This window comes from Salvelinus alpinus, chromosome 31 (assembly GCF_045679555.1).
Source record: "Salvelinus alpinus chromosome 31, SLU_Salpinus.1, whole genome shotgun sequence".
NCBI lineage: Eukaryota > Metazoa > Chordata > Actinopteri > Salmoniformes > Salmonidae > Salvelinus > Salvelinus alpinus.
In genome coordinates this window covers 21,782,043-21,800,001 of record NC_092116.1, presented here as the reverse complement: position 1 = coordinate 21,800,001, position 17,959 = coordinate 21,782,043, and the positions used below count along the sequence as shown (strand labels likewise).

The 17,959-nt window shown below is 41.1% G+C and overlaps 1 long non-coding RNA gene across 1 annotated transcript in view; it reads right to left on the bottom strand.

The window, feature by feature from the left end:
- Nucleotides 1-16,783: 16,783 nt before the first annotated feature.
- LOC139561793 (uncharacterized) overlaps nt 16,784-17,959 on the bottom strand; it is an 18,783-nt gene continuing 17,607 nt past the window's right edge. Inside the window, exon 3 of the long non-coding RNA XR_011672219.1 lies at nt 16,784-17,156. This is a non-coding gene — a long non-coding RNA (uncharacterized lncRNA). The remainder of the gene's footprint in view (nt 17,157-17,959) is intronic.

Here is a 17,959-nt window from a genome sequence, read left to right as displayed (position 1 = left end):
CTTTACAGGCAAATGTGGGTGTGTACATCGACGGGCGGGAGTGACTGGTTTCATTCTACAACATTCATCTCAGTCATCCCCTCTACATGTACGACCACGTGCCAACCAATGAAAGACTTTTCCCTGTCTTCAGCTCTGATTTTATTTATTTATTTTCTTCCCCATCCTGCATTCAACCCGTCAACCACGGTATGAGTGTTAGAACTCACACTGCAGCAAGCCACTTATGTGGATGATGACACTCATTGCCAGTCCAAGCCTTTTGGAGCAGAGTTCTGGTTAGCATCACTTGACTAGTTTTTGTTTAATGTGTTATCCAGTTTAAAAGGAATAATTATTGTTCCAATTAATATTTTTTGTCTGTAAAAGTTTCACAAAATAAAAGCTCTTTTTAAAAAAATATTTGCCTCCGGCTCCTTATTCTTGCATGTAGAAAACGCAAGTCTATCCCCTCCCATCTAACAGGATTGTATATTACTATTGTGTCATCACCTTAATTTAATTTCACGTGGGATGAGTCTGAAACCATGACTAGCTTTTCAAACTTTGCTTCCCTGTCCTTAATGTCTACCTTTCTCATGTCATTGGAGGCGATCTGAAGAAGGGACCTTGGATCCTCTCTAATGGAGTTGAGACCTGGGAAAGAGCTCAATTGTATCCTCTGCTTCCATTGGATGAGAACGTCAGAGGTCCCTCCCCTCTGACCCCCACCACTGGATTTTGAAAAGGAGAGGTGACTCAGGCTATGCACTCGAGATCCTATTTCAGTCCAAGTCAAACTGGGCACGTTAGTATCGACTACTGTAGACTCTTGCCAGTCTTCAAAAATAATTGGTTATCCGTTCAGAATTTTGCAGATAGTGTTTCTTAGTTCCAGGCCACTTCTCCACATTTCTGTGTGAACTTGCACACCATGTCATGGATGTAAAAGCATTAGCTTTGTGTAAGCATTGGTGGGACAGAATTTCCACTGATGAAATCATTACTGGGAGTGTGCAGTGCATACTTCATGAGAAAGGAGATATTTATTGGGATGCAGTCCATCTGTGAATCCCAAACCTCTCCTCTATCAACTCACACGCAGGGCCCTCTATTTGCATATGCTGCTGATGAAACTGGGGGTGGCTTCCAGTGACAAGGTGATCAATAAACCCTTCAACTTTGGGATATACTTGTGACTAGAATTAGTTGATTAATGTTCCATATTAAAATAGAAAAAGCATGACATTCAAACAAATTCAGTTTTTTACAAGTTTTAAGTTAAATATTATTTTGGGAAGTATTTCATTCAATTATGTGCACCTCTCCATTTTGCGTTAAAGGGCCATTCTGCCACTTTCAGCCTTCATCTCCAGCACCAAAACAGCAAGTTTCTATGGTTAAGATTGTTTAGCATAGTCCAAAATGTGTGCACAGCAGTGTTCTAGTGTTCTATAGCACTGTTGGCTACCTATTTTTTGAAATCTCAGTGCAGCTCAAGCAACTTCTCCAACTGTCAACATATTCAGAGGATTAGACTCGTACCGGAGCCGCATTGGTTGAGAATTGTGGGGAGGTGCTTCCTCCATGGATGGTGTTCTGAGCGTGTCACAATGAGACACCGGATTATCGTGTCTATGGTCTATGATTTACTCAACTCATGCTTCCTCTACCGGCTCCTTTCAAAAAAGGACAAAGGTAATCAAGGAGAGGTGGTGAAAGTGTGGTGGGAGAAAATGTGTTTGTATTAAGCAACTTGCCTACACTCACGTCATCAGGCGTTTACAGGGGTAGATACCAAAATGTGTAAAGTGATAAAACAAATGAAGTTGTGCAATACATTTGATAAAATTATAAATAGTATTTTAAGACGTGTGCATGTTTTTCTCTTCCGACAAAAGAAAAGCTGATTCAAGGGGGTGTGTCAGATTTCTGTGTTTGGTTTTCACCAGGCATTATGGGACTCCAAAAGGTCGTCCAAAAGGTTATACTTTTGACTCGTCTCTCAATTTTGGACTGTTTCTTTCCGGAACATATTTCCCTGGATCCAGTACCTCTTGTGGCATGAAAAGTACTTTTAACTGTAATGTAAAAATTCAAACAAAAGCAATCAGCGTTTGGCGAATTCAAGTTCACTCCTCCGTAATTTTTCTGGTTGCCCCCTTCAAAACGTAATGTGAAAATGTGCCTGATAATTGATTCGTGCTGGGCCAGACGGGATTTATGATTTGTCAACATAGACCAACGCGTGGCCATTTCTGTGATGAGTGAGAGAAACGCGCCTGTGTCGCACAGAAAAAAATTTGATTTAAAAAGAGAAGACTAATCTGTCTGTAGGCTACCAAGTTATCAACTTCCAAATAGGGCTGTTGAGCGAACAGCGTTGTTTTACCAAGTAAAACTAAATACTATTTTGGTATGTCAGTGACACTGGAATGCTTATTTTAGGACTACAATTTCCTCCTCATATTGTACAATGTGTCTCCACACACCTGCAGTAAGTCTAGGCTATTGATGGATTGAAGACAAGGTCATTTTTATTGATCTCAGATTCTCAGTTTGTCAGTTATGGTAGAAAAAATACAAGATTATGTTATATTGTTTATGCATCGAATAGCTTTGATGTGTACTCTCATCTGTGTGAGTGTGACTGAGTTGGGCATCTGGGGCTTGGCGCTAGCAATTGATTTGTGATGGTTTGGTGATAAAACCTACAGCTTGCATTCCACCGATGGGGTGGTCATTGACTAGCTTTATTATTGCAATTCTTTTTTTTTCTTTTTCTTTTCTTTTTTTTTATCCCCTTTTCTCCCCAGTTTTCGTGGTATCCAATCGCTAGTAATTACTATCTTGTCTCATCGCTACAACTCCCGTACGGGCTCGGGAGAGACGAAGGTCGAAAGCCATGCGTCCTCCGAAGCACAACCCAACCAAGCCGCACTGCTTCTTAACACAGCGCGCCTCCAACCCGGAAGCCAGCCGCACCAATGTGTCGGAGGAAACACCGTGCACCTGGCCCCCTTGGTTAGCGCGCACTGCGCCCGGCCCGCCACAGGAGTCGCTGGAGCGCGATGAGACGAGGATATCCCTACCGGCCAAACCCTCCCTAACCCGACAGAGCCTGGGTACGAACCCAGAGACTCTGGTGGCGCAGCTAGCACTGCGATGCAGTGCCCTAGACCACTGCGCCACCCGGGAGGCCTATTATTGCAATTCTTAATCGATAATAAATATTGAATGTTTGAGGAAATAACAGTCTCTCTCACTTAATAAAGCATTTTCCACGACAGTGTCAAAGTAGCCTGTCATTTTGATAATTTGTGAGCTATTAAAATATATTCTGCTAAAGTCTTCAGTCATCTAAAATGATATAGAATTGCATGAAATGTGTATAAAAAGGCCACCTTTTTCCTGAACTCTAGGCTACAAAAAAATGTTCCCCCATGGGTGCAACTTCTACAGACGCCTCTACTGATCTATGCCGGTATGCAAAAGCGATGATAATGCATGCAATGCTTTATTATAAAGGAGATTTTTTTTTCATGGAATCTGGTACCGCAGAGCACCCCTGGTCACCCCCTTCTCTGGCCCACTTTTTGTTCCAGCACCTCCCAATTTACAAATTAAGCACTGACTAACAGTCAAGCATGGTGGTGGTGGTAGTGTGATGTTTTGGGGATGCTTTGCTGCCTCAGGACCTGGACGTCTTACCTTATTAGAAGGAACCATGAATTCTGCTCTGGGTCAGAGAATTCTACAGGAGAATGTCAGGCTGGGTCATACAGCAAGACAAAGATCCAAAATACACAATCAAGTCTATGTGAAAATGGTTAAAAAAGCAACAAATTTGAAGTTTTGGAATGGCCTAGTCAAAATCCAGACCTAATCCCAATAGAGGAGATGTGGCATTACTTGAAATGAGCAGTTCATGCTTGAAAACTCACAAATGTCGCTGATTTAAAGCAGTTCTGCATGCAATAGTGGCCTAAAATTCCTCCACAGTGAGAACCTGATCAACATCTATAGGAAGCATTTGGTTGCAGATTTTGTAGCTGAACGTGGCACAACCAGTTATTGAGTGTAATGGAGCAATAACTTTTTCACACATTGGAATTGGGTGTTGCACAACTTTGTTAATTAAATAAATTAAATAATTATATTTCAAAAAGTTATTTGTAAACTCTTTGATCTAATATTAGGTTTTGGTTGAAGATCTGATAACATTCAGTATCACAAATATGCAAAAATAGAGAATCTGATATGGGCCTTATACTGATATGGGCCTTTTTCAGGTAGGGAGCATTACCATAGGTGAGGGAGCACCTACAGTAATGTTTAGGCTCCCTGATGCTATTCGAAGCCATGTGTTCCCAATGCCCAAGTTATATTCAACATACGGTATATGAAGCCGCTCTCTCTCCTGTTTGTGTTCTATTCCATAAACCTCCTCAGGTTTATAAATAGCTGCTATAACCCCACTCCCTCCCTCTCTTCCTGTTCTTCTCTCCTCCCCCACACTCTAGCACTTAGCAGCGCTGCTGGAAGCACTGCTGCACTGTTTGTCCTGTCTTGATCCCCCCTTCTCTCTCACCTTCCTTTTTGTCTCTCAATCTCTCTCTTTCTGTCTATTGATCCCTCTCGCTCTCTCCCCCTTTCTCTCTTTCTATCTCTCACACACATACTCATCTGAGCTCTACCCATAGAGCGGATCTCTGCTTTCCCATGACAATCGCATAGCCGATTTCCTCAAACAAACACACACACACACACAGTCTGTTCCTCACTGCTCTGTGCAGCCCACGTATGCATGCTGTCAAGTGTGTGGGTCTCTCCCCATAGAAACACTATAAGCAATACTTCTGCTTGCTGTGGGTCCCTCTCCATCCACTAAGTAGGGATATGTTGTGCCCTTGAGCTAGTTAGCTTTGCCATAGATATTGATGATGGTAACCATACGTTGCGTATGTGTACCCACCCTTTATGTTACTGATAACATAAACTGGGATTACCGTTACGATATGGGACTTCAGATGATAGTACTAAGCGGTTTGAGAAAGGAGCGCATCTGTGATACACCAAGCATGTCTCTAGGCCTTAGTCAATTGTAAGAAAATTTGTATTTTGACTATTAATGAGTGCACATTGGAAAAGTTCATACTGTTTAGCCTTTCTCACCCAGGGGTTCCGCTAGCGGAACACCCACAACATTCCGCTGAAAAGGCAGCGTGCGAAATTCAAAAATATTTTTTAGAAATATTTAACTTTCACACATTAACAAGTCCAATACAGCAAATGAAAGATAAACATCTTGTGAATCCAGCCAACATGTCCGATTTTTTAAAATGTTTTACAGCGAAAACGCAACATATATTTATGTTAGCTCACCATCAAATCCAAAAAAGCACAGACATTTTTTCACAGCAAAGATAGCTTTCACAAAACCCACAAATAGAGATAAAATTAATCACTAACCTTTGAACATCTTCATCAGATAAGTCATATGACATCATGTTACACAATACATTTATGTTTTGTTCGATAATGTGCATATATATATATATTTAAAAAATCTCAGTTCACATTGGCGCGTTACGTGCAGTAATGTTTTGATTCTAAAACATCCGGTGAGTTTGCAGAAATACTCATAATAAACATTGATAAAAGATGCAAGTGTTATTCACAGAATTAAAGATAAACTTATCCTCTATGCAACCGCTGTGTCAGATTTCAAAATAAACTTTACAGAAAAATAATAATCTGAGAACGGCGCTCAGAGCACAATCCAGCCAAAGAAATAGTCGCCATTTTGGCGTCAACAGAAGCTACAAAAACACTATAAATATGCACTTACCTTCGAATAACTTCATCAGAAGGCACTCCCAGGATTCCCAGCTCGACAATAAATTACTGATTTGTTCCATAAAGTTCCATAAAGCCCATCATTTAGCCACTTGTTGTTAGCATGTTCAGCCCAGTAATCCATTTTCATGACGCACGAGCAATCCCTCCAGACAAAAACTCAAAAAGTTCCGTTACAGGTTGTAGAAACAAGTCAAATGATGTATGCAATCCATATTTAGGATGTGTTCAACATTAATCATCAATAAGGATCCAACCGGAGAATTTCATTGTCTGAAGAAAGAGCATTGGAACGAGAGCACTCTCTCTCGTGAGGGCGCAAAATGAGACTGAGAATTTCTGAAGACCACTCAGTAAAATAGCTCCTATGAGCCCCTCCTTTATAGTAGAATCATATAACCAAAATCTAAAGACGGTGACATCTAGTGGAAGCCCTAGGAAGTGTTTGCTCATCCATAACTATAAGGGGTATCATTTGGCACTGTTTTGAAAATCGAGTTCTCACTTCCTGTTTGGATTTCTTCTCAGGTTTTTGTCTGCCATATGAGTTCTGTTATACTTACAGACATAATTCAAACAGTTTTAGAAACTTCAGAGTGTTTTCTATACAATAGTAATAATAATATGCATGTATTACCTTCTGGGACAGAGTAGGAGGACATTCCGTTTGGGCACGCAATTTGTTCAAAGTGGAAATGCTGCCCCCTGTCCTGATGAAGTTTTAAATACAAATTGGATTTGGCCTTTACTGCTATTTTCCATAGAAACTCATTGAATAACACATTAATAGATGGCAAAAAAGACTGTAATAAATAAAGGTGTCTGTCTGTCCTATATCTGAGAGCTGTAATAAAATTTATCAGGGAAAATATATTTTTTAGACCCATGTTTCGTAATGTTGATTTTGGCACATTTGGCCCCCTATTCACTTTTTGCCATTTTTACAGCTCAGTACTGGGTTACCTTCAGACAACTCCCCAGAACTTTGGGTGTGTAGAGCAGAACAAACAACACCTTAGTGCTCATGAGTGTTTACCCTTCAATATCTTTTTAATTGTAATTTTATTGGTAACATATTAGTTTGGAGCTCCAACGGTTCGGTCTGGATAGTTGGCTTTGTGAGAAGACCTTTCTAAATGAGGAACTGCCGCGAAGCTTGTGGATGTCTACAGCCCGGTACTGTGTTACCTTCAGATGACTCTCCTGAAGCTTGTGTGCGTCATAGAGCAGAACAACTGACTCTGTTGTGTTTGTGAGTCTCCCCTTCCGATTTTGTGATAATTGTCTTGTCCGTACCCTCTCGTGTAAACAAAACAAGGCCGCTTTCACAAGCCCCACGTTGTGGAATAAGCACAAACTTTATATTGGCAGACAGAGGGGATTGAGGCATTAGAAGAAGACAAAAAGGATTCATGAAACGAATTTGTTGTTTCATCATAGTGGTCTTTGACTCTTGGGTCAGACTCGCTCAGGTGGAACAAACTTAAACGTGTGCCTTTTTAAAATTCTGAATTGAATGTGATTGAGAAAACAGAAAAGTGTCAATGTATTTTTTTAACAAACATACTTTATAAATGTTAAAGTAATCCAAGAAGTGATCATCCAGCTTTTCAGAAAGTATCTGTAATCTGACTGACGAGTTAAACCAGGATGGAGACCCCTGGAGTGGGACCGACCAGTTAAACCAGGAGGGAGACCCCTGGAGTGGGACCGACCAGTTAAACCAGGATGGAGACCCCTGGAGTGGGACCGACCAGTTAAACCAGGATGGAGACCCCTGGAGTGGGACCGACCAGTTAAACCAGGAGGGAGACCCCTGGAGTGGGACCGACCAGTTAAACCAGGATGGAGACCCCTGGAGTGGGACCGACCAGTTAAACCAGGAGGTTAACCCCTAGAGAGGGACCGACCAGTTAAACCAGGAGGGAGACCCCTAGAGAGGGCCCGTAATGGAATAGTGACTCCTAGAGAGGGACCGCAATGGAATCATGAGTCTAGAGAGTGACAGCAATAGAGAGAGGCAACATTGGCATCTCAACCCCTAGAAAAGGACCGCAACGAAACCATAACCTAGGAGAGGGGCCGCATTGGAGGCAAGTGTGTATTCCCGTGTGTGAGCGTGTGCAGGTTTAGGCAGGTTACTTCTAAATGTAATCTGTTACAGTTACTAGTTACCTGTCCAAAATTGTAATCAGTAACCTAACTTTGGCATTACCCAAACTCAGTAATGTCATTTAAATACTTTCAGTTAGAAGAATACAAAAAGGATCCATCAAACGTATTTGGTGTGTCTTCATAGTGGTCTCTGACTTGTGTACAGACTTTCTCAGGTGGAACAAACTTAAATGTGTGCCTTTCTTCAATGCTGAATTGAATGCCATTGAGAAAACAGAAAGGTTTCAGAATGTATTTTTTCACAAACATCCTTTCTGAATTTTTAGTTGATGACTGGCTTGCTAGCTGACATTTAACCTATTTAGTTAACTTTAGCTAGCTATGACAATCGGTTTGTTTTGCTAGTAACATTACTTTATGGATTGGGATTATAATACATTTAGCTAGCTAGCTAATGTTAATGTTACATGTCTAAACAAAATACCCCAAGTTCAAGCTTGCTGTTAGCTAACTAACGTTAGCTGAGGTTAGATGACTGGCTTGCTAGCTAACATTAACTTACGTGTATGACGTATGTGTAATGTTAGTGATGTTTTCTCAGAATGCCATTTCTAGCAAACTAACTAACATTGAACCTATTTGATTAACTTTAGCTAGCTATGACAATCGGTTTGTATTGCTAGTAAGAGCTGGCTGTTAGCTAGCTATGACAATCGGTTTGTATTGCTAGTAAGAGCTGGCTGTTAGCTAGCTATGACAATCGGTTTGTATTGCTAGTAAGAGCTGGCTGTTAGCTAGCTATGACAATCGGTTTGTATTGCTAGTAAGAGCTGGCTGTTAGCTAGCTATGACAATCGGTTTGTATTGCTAGGAAGAGCTGGCTGTTAGCTAGCCGGCTGACGTTAGATGGGTATCATGTGTATGAACTGTGTGTAGTGATATCTCAGAATGCCATTTTCGCATCTATTGTATAATAATGCTAAAATATTTGTATCTGGAATGTGTCTTTCAGCATCAGTAGAACTCGCCTGACTCTCCTCCACCAGTCATACAAGGAGAATGGTCTAGTACCTCCCATCAAAAAGAGAGCTGGCCCAAGCAAGCAAAGGCAGCAGCGCAGTCATCAACCACATGCACCATTTCTTCACCAACTACGGAGTTGGGGAAACACGTGTGGTACTGAATTGTGATAACTGGCAAGAACAAGTTTGTGCTCTGGTTATTGTGCCTGGTGAACCATGCACAAGCTCCACCACAGTCTGGACCTTCACCTCCCGATCACAGGCCACAACAAGTTTGCCCCTGACTGGTGCTTCGGCCTCATCAAGCAGTGCTTCAGAAAGACCAGAGTGAACGCTTTGTCTGAGATTGCTGGTGTTGTGAAGGACAGCACTGTGATAGGGGTCAACATCCCACAGTTGGTTGGACTGGAGGATGGTACGGTGCTGGTGGAAAGTTATGGCTGGCAACAACACCTGAATCCTTACTTCATGCCGCTGCCACAGATCAAGCAGTACCAGCACTTCAGGTGAAAATAATTTGCAATGCATTGTATGAGGTTATTCTTATCTAAACTTGGAGGTGAATTAATGTTGTGCAGGGTTGTAATGTCTTCCGATTTATTTTTGGTTGTTCTGTGTTTAACAGCGTCGATGCTCTGGAGCCTGGTGTTGTTGTCGCCAAGGAGCGTTCGGACTGTCGGGACCAGGTTTCAGCTGCTGCTCAACGCTGACATCCTTCCTCCCATAGATGCTCTGCCTGTACAAGCACCACCTGGACTGGACACAGCTAGACAAACATATCTTTTTGAGAAGATCAGGGAGTTTTGTGACGAGGAGGCTATGGACATCACATGCTGTGCACCAAAGTCAAGGGCAAGACAGAAACAGGCACACCGAATATAGATTCCCTTGTTCATGTGTGGTTTGGAAGGACCAGTCATCAGCACTATCTGCAGTGCCTCTATTCAAATGACTCTCTCCTAACACACACGCCATATGTTGCTGCGACTATTATTTTTTTATCCTGCTGCTCAGCCACTTTACCCCTGATTGTATGCGTATAACTACCTCGTCTATCACTATCGTTATTGATATTGTTTGTGTACATACTGTATATTATTTTATTTATATTGACACTATCTATTTCTGATATTGCTACTATGCAAGTATACATTTTTTTGGCTGTACCGTTTACACCTTTTGTAGAGACCCATCCACTTACCAAAACTTAGCAAAATATTGATGTATAGAATGAATATTGATATGTGTGGTCGCAACATGATTTTGTGACATACCACAACTATCGTGTAACCATATTCAGTGTCCACCACATAAGTATATGGTGCATGCATCTGTTTATGTACTGTACATGTGCACCTCACTCAGGTCTCAACTCAGGTTGCATAGCCTTAACTTATGTATGGAATACTATGTGATACTAAGTGCGTGTGTAACAGTATATACTGTATAGTATAGTATTGGGCAGTGGTGTAATGTACTTCAGTAAAAATACTTTAAGGTACTACTTAAGTATTTTTGGGGGTATCTGTACTTTACTAATTATATTTGTGGATCTTTTACTTTTACTTCACTACATTCCTAAATCAAATAATGTACTTTTTACTCCATACATTTTCCCTGACACCCAAAAGTACTCGTTACATTTTAACAGGAAAATTGTCCAATTCTCACACTTATCCAATTCTCACATTTCCTGTATCATCCCTACTGCATTTGATCTGGCAGACTCACTAAACACAAATGCTTCTTTTGTAAATTATTTCTGAGTGTTGGAGTGTGCCCCTGGCTATCCGTCAATTAAATTGTTTTAATAAAATTGGACCGTCAGGTTTAATATAAGGAATTTGAAATGAAATGATTTATACTTTTACTTTTTACTTTTGATACTTAAGTATTTTTTAAAACCAAATACTTTTAGACTTTTACTCAAGTAGAATTTTACTGGGTGACTTTTACTTTTAATTCAGTCATTTTCTACTAAGGTATCTTTAAAAGGTAAAAATATGTTGTTCTGCCCCTGAACAAGGCAGGTAACCCACTGTTCCTAGGCCAGCATTGAAAATAAGAATTTGTTCTTAACTGACTTGCCTAGTTAAATAAAGGTAAAATAAAAAAAATACAAATAACATTTCCTCAAGTATGACAATTTAATACTTTTTCCACCACTGGATGAGGTTGGGAGTTATAGCATTTTTTTCACATGAAGTGTGTCTGGGTAAGAGTCATTTAATATTTATAAAATATTTTTATCTGGACACTTTCTGTTTACCTGGAATTGTGCCTTATTGTAGGCTACTACCACTTTTCGTCTTGATCTTTACTACACTACTCACTGTTTAGCACATGACCTCACATGTGAATCCTTAAAGAGATGGGTGGGGCTGGCTTAACACCTCTTAAGGGTTTCTACAGATCGGTGTCCCACCCTTGGGACAGTTGAGCTAATGTGCGCTAATGTGATTAGCATGATGTTGTAAGTAAAAATAACATTTCCCAGGACATGGACATATCTGATATGGACAGAAAGATTCAAATCTTGTTAATCTAACTGCACTGTCCAATTTACAGTAGCTATTACAGTGAAATAACACCATGCTATTGTTTGAGGAGAGTGCACAATTATGAACTTGAAAATGTATGAATAAACCAACTAGGCAAATTTGGGCAGTCTTGATACAAAATGTTGAATAGATATGCAATAGTTTATTGGATCAACCTAAAACTTTGAACATACACTGCTTCCATCTAGTGGCCAAAGTCTAAATTGCGCCTGGGCTAGAATAATTCATTATGGCCTTTCTCCAATTAGATTAAGGTTAGGGAAAAGGTTAGGGTAAGCACAAATGCTCTCCTATCCTGCTACAAAAAGGCACTTGTATTGAAGTGGCTTGTTTCTAGGGAGTCCCGTCGTGGAACATTGAAATCAAGGCCGGTGGATCGCACTAAACAAAGAAAAGACACAAGATGTCCAAAGGACGTCAGCGGTGGTCCCATTAGTGGGAAGTTGCCATCAACAAGTAAAAAACAAGAGGAGGGTCTGGGAGGACTCCCTCTCATTTTTAATTTTATTTCCAAATGCTCACTGAGCCAATTTATTAAGTACTTTGAGAGTCACTTACAGGAACTGGCATGTGCTTAATGTAAAGCAGCTGTTGATATTCATCCCCTCCCCTCTTTAAAGAGAGAATCTATATGATTTTGATAAATGCAAATAGCCATTGGCCATTTTCCCGATAGCGATTGAACTTAAGCTCACGAGTGTGTTAACGATACATTGTTTCTATAACTGCCGATGAACTCACATGCGTTTCCCAAAACTCCACATAGGGAGAACTTTCAATAAGTGTGTTGTTAGAGCATGTGTCCATACTAATAGGATCAAAAGAAAAGCAGCACTGCTCTTGGATCAGTCTCAGTTCAAATCTAACCTTAACATTAGATACTGATGACAGATCAACTCCTAGAAATAAATTATCACCTAAATGAAATATCTGGCACATCATTGAGCACATCAGGAAATTGAGACACAATTTGACAGTAGCCTACAATTAGCAAAATATAACTAAATTGATTGAACATTATGATTGAAATATATAGGCCTGTGTAGCCTACTGTATTTATATTTCAATGCAGTCATCTCGGGTTTTCATTTGAAGCATACCCTTTGCTTGTTTGTAACAATTTCAAAGACAGCTTTGTTTTGTAGTCAACTTCGTTCTGAAGTTATCGGCAGTCACAGAGAGACGGATAAACATCTTGATTCTATGTTTGGCAGAGATCATTTTTTAAATTTAAGGTATTTTTTCTCCAATGTAATCAGTTACTTTCCAACCCTGTGCATGTCTGCCCTGTTAATGCGAGGACATGAAATCACAACACGCCATCACATCAGTTGAACTCTTAGGCAATTTGCAGCAAATTTTATTAGTGCAGAAAAACACAGTACAGGGGTGTACAGTACAGGGGTGTTTCATGTGCATTCTCACTGCAAACACCATCTCTATATAATATATTTATATATACTATACCTCTCACACCCCTGGTAGTTTGAAACGCCAAAACACAGAATGGGGAATATTAGCAACAAAACAACAACAGAAAATGTATCTCATCACATGCGACCTCAAGTTGAAATACTCAAAATAAACAAAACAAAAGGGTATAGGTACCGTAGGTAGGTAGGTAGTTATAAACATAAATAAACCAACAGACAGAACTTAAACATCATCAATAAATAACACATCAATAATATATTAATTAAATAATTAAATATAGGCAATATAATGTTTTTATTGATCCTAACCACAAACAGAGAGTTTGCTTGGGGGAGTAAATCTAAAATGACACCCTATTCCCTACATAGTGCACTTCTTTTGACCATACTATTCCCTTGATAGTGCACTATTTTATTTTACCATATTATTCCCTAGACAGTGGACTACTTAAAACATACTATTCCCTAAATAGTACACTATGTACTGAAATGCACTGTCTAGGGAACGCGGTGTCATTTAATACGCAGATTCCTTGACATGATTGGTGAGGTCTCTGTTTGTGAGGTCTCCTTACTAAACTGGGTTAGTCTACTATTGCTTTAAGTCACTACAGAGTACACCGACAATAAGGATATATAGGCAACTAGAACATGTGACTTACAGTCATATAGGGGTTGGATGAACAGTCTTCGGTGAGATAAGTATGTATGGGTCTAATGTTAAATCCAAGTTGTATTTTTGTGTATATCCAAAAATCCATGTTGCTAGCAAACTTCTACTGCTACCTCCTTAGTATATCGTAAGTAAACTATGTCCAAGCCAGAACAGCCCATAGGGCAGGAGCCTATCTCCTGTTTCTGTAGTGTGAGGCAGCTTAATGTACAAGTACACCCCCTAAACAGGACACTAGTTGTGCTGTACAGTAATATATTGGCCAAGCATACTTAAAACTATTCTAGGTTCACAGGAGGTTGGTTGCCCCTTAATTGGGGAATGACTGGAGCGTAATTTGTGGAACGGTATCAAATACATCAAACACATGGCCAGCAATTATTATGAGCCGTCCTCCACTCAGCAGCCTCCTGTGGCTAGTATGGATATTGGGACACACATTGTTTATGGGATGTGCTATTTTGCTATAAGGGTCTATAGTCTATAGCTCTTGTCAATAATTAGGTCACTAGGGTTTTGGAGGAGAGCAGAATTGTTTACTTAAAGAGATTCTCCGGTACTTTTGTATACTTTTTAGTCAGTCTTTCTGAAAGTAGCGCTCACGAGCCAAAAGTGGTCCCCTAAAATGGTGTAGTATGTCACATATGTGCAGTTATGTGCACCGCATCATTGCTCTTTCTCTCGTTCTGTGAATTGCTAGAGGGCTGGCCCACTTGGGGGAAAATGTAGAGAAAATGGCGCAGCACAGCTTCCAGAAAAAGAGTCACTTTCAAACTAGGGATTTTGTGGCTAATTGAGGTAAAACAGTAATTCTGCTCATAGATGATGCATGTATAAACTACACATTGACACATCCAGCCCAAAGCGGGAGGTAAAACAAAAAAAACACTTAGTAGTCGCCAAAGTTCCGGAGCATGTCTTTAAGACATCTCAGACCCACTCTATATACCCTATCTAGAATCCATCATTAATTCCATTCAGAAACACAATCACCAAGACAGGCTTTCATCACATCATCCATTTAGTCACAGTAGCACTATGTTCTTGAAAATCCTACAATATTTGGTTGCCTTTAGGGGGAGAAGTGGAAAAGGGTCCGGTTAACAAAAGAACTAAGATGACTACAGCCCAGGTTTTAAATGGGGCCATCTCTGATTGAATACAACTAACTAACTAGCTCTGGGCCCGTAGTTATCAGGCGTCTCAGAGTCGGAGTGCTGATCTAGGATCAGGTCCTCTCCATGTCCATACAGATCAGATTCATTATGATCTAAAAGACCAAGTTGATCCCAGATATGTATTCCTGTTCTGAGTGAGCTCCGACTGACAAGGGGCTCTTAGAAAAAGTCTTAAGTAAAAAATCCATATGTAAGAAATAGTCCAAGATAAGAGTAAATGAGAAAAGGCTTAGGAGGGAGAGGGGGGGGGGGGGGGGGGGCGGAATGATATTGCTTGTGCTAGTTTTGTCTTAATCTGCTCCGTCCTTGAAATAGAAAAGAGGTTACATTCCAATAATACTACTATGAATTAGTAGGGAGATTAAAGCGTAAGGAGTACAGAGGTCTGGGCTTTCAGGAGCAGTCCTGTGTGCTACATACGAGGGGAGGGGATGGAAGGTGGGAGTGGGTTTAATCATTGTCCAAACAGGCAGAATGATTAGTTCTGTGCGTAGGAAATATGTATGTGTGTGTGTGCATGTGTGTGTGCGTGTGTGTGTGTTTGTTTGTGCAGACTTTTTCACTGTCAAGTGCAGTAGACATTTTGTCAGTTTTTTTGCGATTGTGTGCTCCGGTTTGGGCGTATAATTGCTATTTTTATATATGGGTGCTGTGTGACTGTGTTGTGGGGGCGTTAGTTTGCAACTCTTTTTCCTCTCGCTCCTCATTCCTTTCTCTCTCTCTCTCTCTCTCTCTCTCTCTCTCTCTCTCTCTCTCTCTCTCTCTCTTTCTCTTTCCATCTCTCACACTCTCTCTGCCAGTCTGTCTGTCTCTGTGTAAACTGAGGGTTTTTAGATCAGGTCATGTATCGGTGCTGGCACCTGGTCCAGAGATGTTTATTGAAGTGTTTATGTTGAGGACCAGAGGGTCTCAGGTTACAGCAGAAGGAACACTACACCACTGCTAGGCTGACCCACAAGAATACAACATTCAGCTACAACCAGTTGACCAAGACCTTTCCAAAAAGATTTCCCTAAAAGCTCTTCTGCAGGGACAGACTGCCCCAGGTATTTCGAACACACCGGATAGTTATCTGTCAGTCGGTTAACTTTATACTCTCTTTCCTGGAGGGTTATCTGACCATCTCTTGATTGATATTGATATTGTTTTTGATGACCCAATGAAAGCATCAGTAACTGGATGTTGGATGGAAAAAGGCTCCTATGTACTCTGTATGTACTCTGTGGAGTTTCTAATGGTTACGTCAGTACAACTGAGTGTTCTGTCCATCTGTCGATCGATCTCAGCCGTCCTCTCATGAGGTCAGAGCCACTGAGTCGAGCGATCGGATGTCTGGCCTACATCGGAAAAAGAATGGAAAAGAAAGGAAGAGAGATACAGAGCCCTTTAAAACGAACTAATTACAGCTGTCTAAAACATGAGCTAATAACTCTGCCTTTCTTATTGAGGGTACCACAAAAACACACACACACACGCACGCACACACACACACGCATGCACGCACACACAGAGAGAGAGAGAGATGTTAAATGAATGAAAGAGAGCTGGAAATATAGTATGTGTTATTTTATATGTTGTGTTTGGCAGCCAGTTGTGTTTGTTCTGTCAGAGGACTTTGTTCTCTGTTTTCAAGGGAACAGTTTTCCACTCTCTTGGGGGTTGGGGGGCATGGGGATGTGCGTCTGTGCAGTGGGATTGAGGGTACGGGGTGCGTTTGGGAGGGAGGATGCAGGGGGATTCATCAGGATATCTGCAAAGGTGGTGGTGACTGGGGTTATTGGTCGAGTCAGATTATAAATTCTGTTTTAAAATATTATCTCCTCCCCTCTCCTTCCTTCTCCTCTCTTCTCCTATTCTCTCTTCTCCTCTCCTTCCATCTCCTTTCTTCTCCTCCCTTCCCCTCTCCTCTCTTCTCCTGTCCTCTCTTCCCCTCTGCTCTCTTCTCCTCTCCTCTCCTTCCCTCTCCTTTCTTGTCCTCTCCTCCCCTCTTCCTCTCTCACAGTGAAGATATCGGTTGGTTTTATAATTTGCGATGACACAATTCCTGCTTGCCTCTCTCCTCCCTTCCTCTCCCCCTCTTCCTCAATTTCTCCACCCTCACACCACCCGTCCTCCTCAATCACTATTTTTCTGTTCTGCAGAAAGTTTTTATTTTTTTTTCTTTATTTTTTTTCTTTCTTTCTTCTCCTTCTGTCACTACTTCTTGTTCTTCTTGAAGCGTCTGAACTGGTTCTGGATGGCGAGCGCTGCTTTCTCCGTCTCTGGCGCTTCCAAGTCGATGTCCACTTCCTCTTCCTCCTCCCCAGTCGCTGGGGCCTTGGAGTCAACCGCCTTCTCTGGAGTGGACAAATCAAAAAGGCATTGATTTTTAAAGGGGATAGGTAACAAATACGTGTTACCACACACACTAGCGTCGTTCCCACACCCATGTTCATCTTTACCAGGTTTGGCCTGGCCATGAAGGACAGGACAGCGGCTAAGAGTTTGGGGTGACTTAGTGTGTTAGTGTCTCTCCATCGGGCTGCTATAGGTCACAGACCTCGGTTCAAACAAAATTTGAAATCTGTCAAATACTTATAAGTGTTTGCTTTAGCCTGCCTGGAGTGGCAGTTGGGAAGGGTGTGGAATTGTATGATTATTCTGTCAGTTCCATTGCGCCAGGCAAACTCAGTATAGAACAGCCAAACTATTCAACATTATTTGGTCTGGTAGCTTCAGCACTACTTTGACAGAGGTGACAGAGGTGCAGAGGAGAGAGGGAGAGAGGGAGGATGTAATGACTGTTCTAACAGTCCAAAGTGGATGGAGTGACGATGTACTGTCGAGACTTCTAGACAACCTCATCAAATATATATTTAGTGTCTTGGAGATGGAGAATACAAACAAATAATTAACGAGGGGCCAAATATGGAGGTGGAGATTTAGCTTATGCATTCAGCCCCAACAAGTTATCACAGGGTTGCGTCCCAAATGACACAATTTTACCTTTTAGTGCACTACTTTGTCCAGGGCCGATAGGGCACAGGGTGCCATTTGGGACACAACCCCAGTGAATCCAGACAAAATTTGAAACATTGGGCCAAATATGGAGACGTATTTTATGCATTCACCTGAAAAAAGTAATCCCAAAATTAGTAGA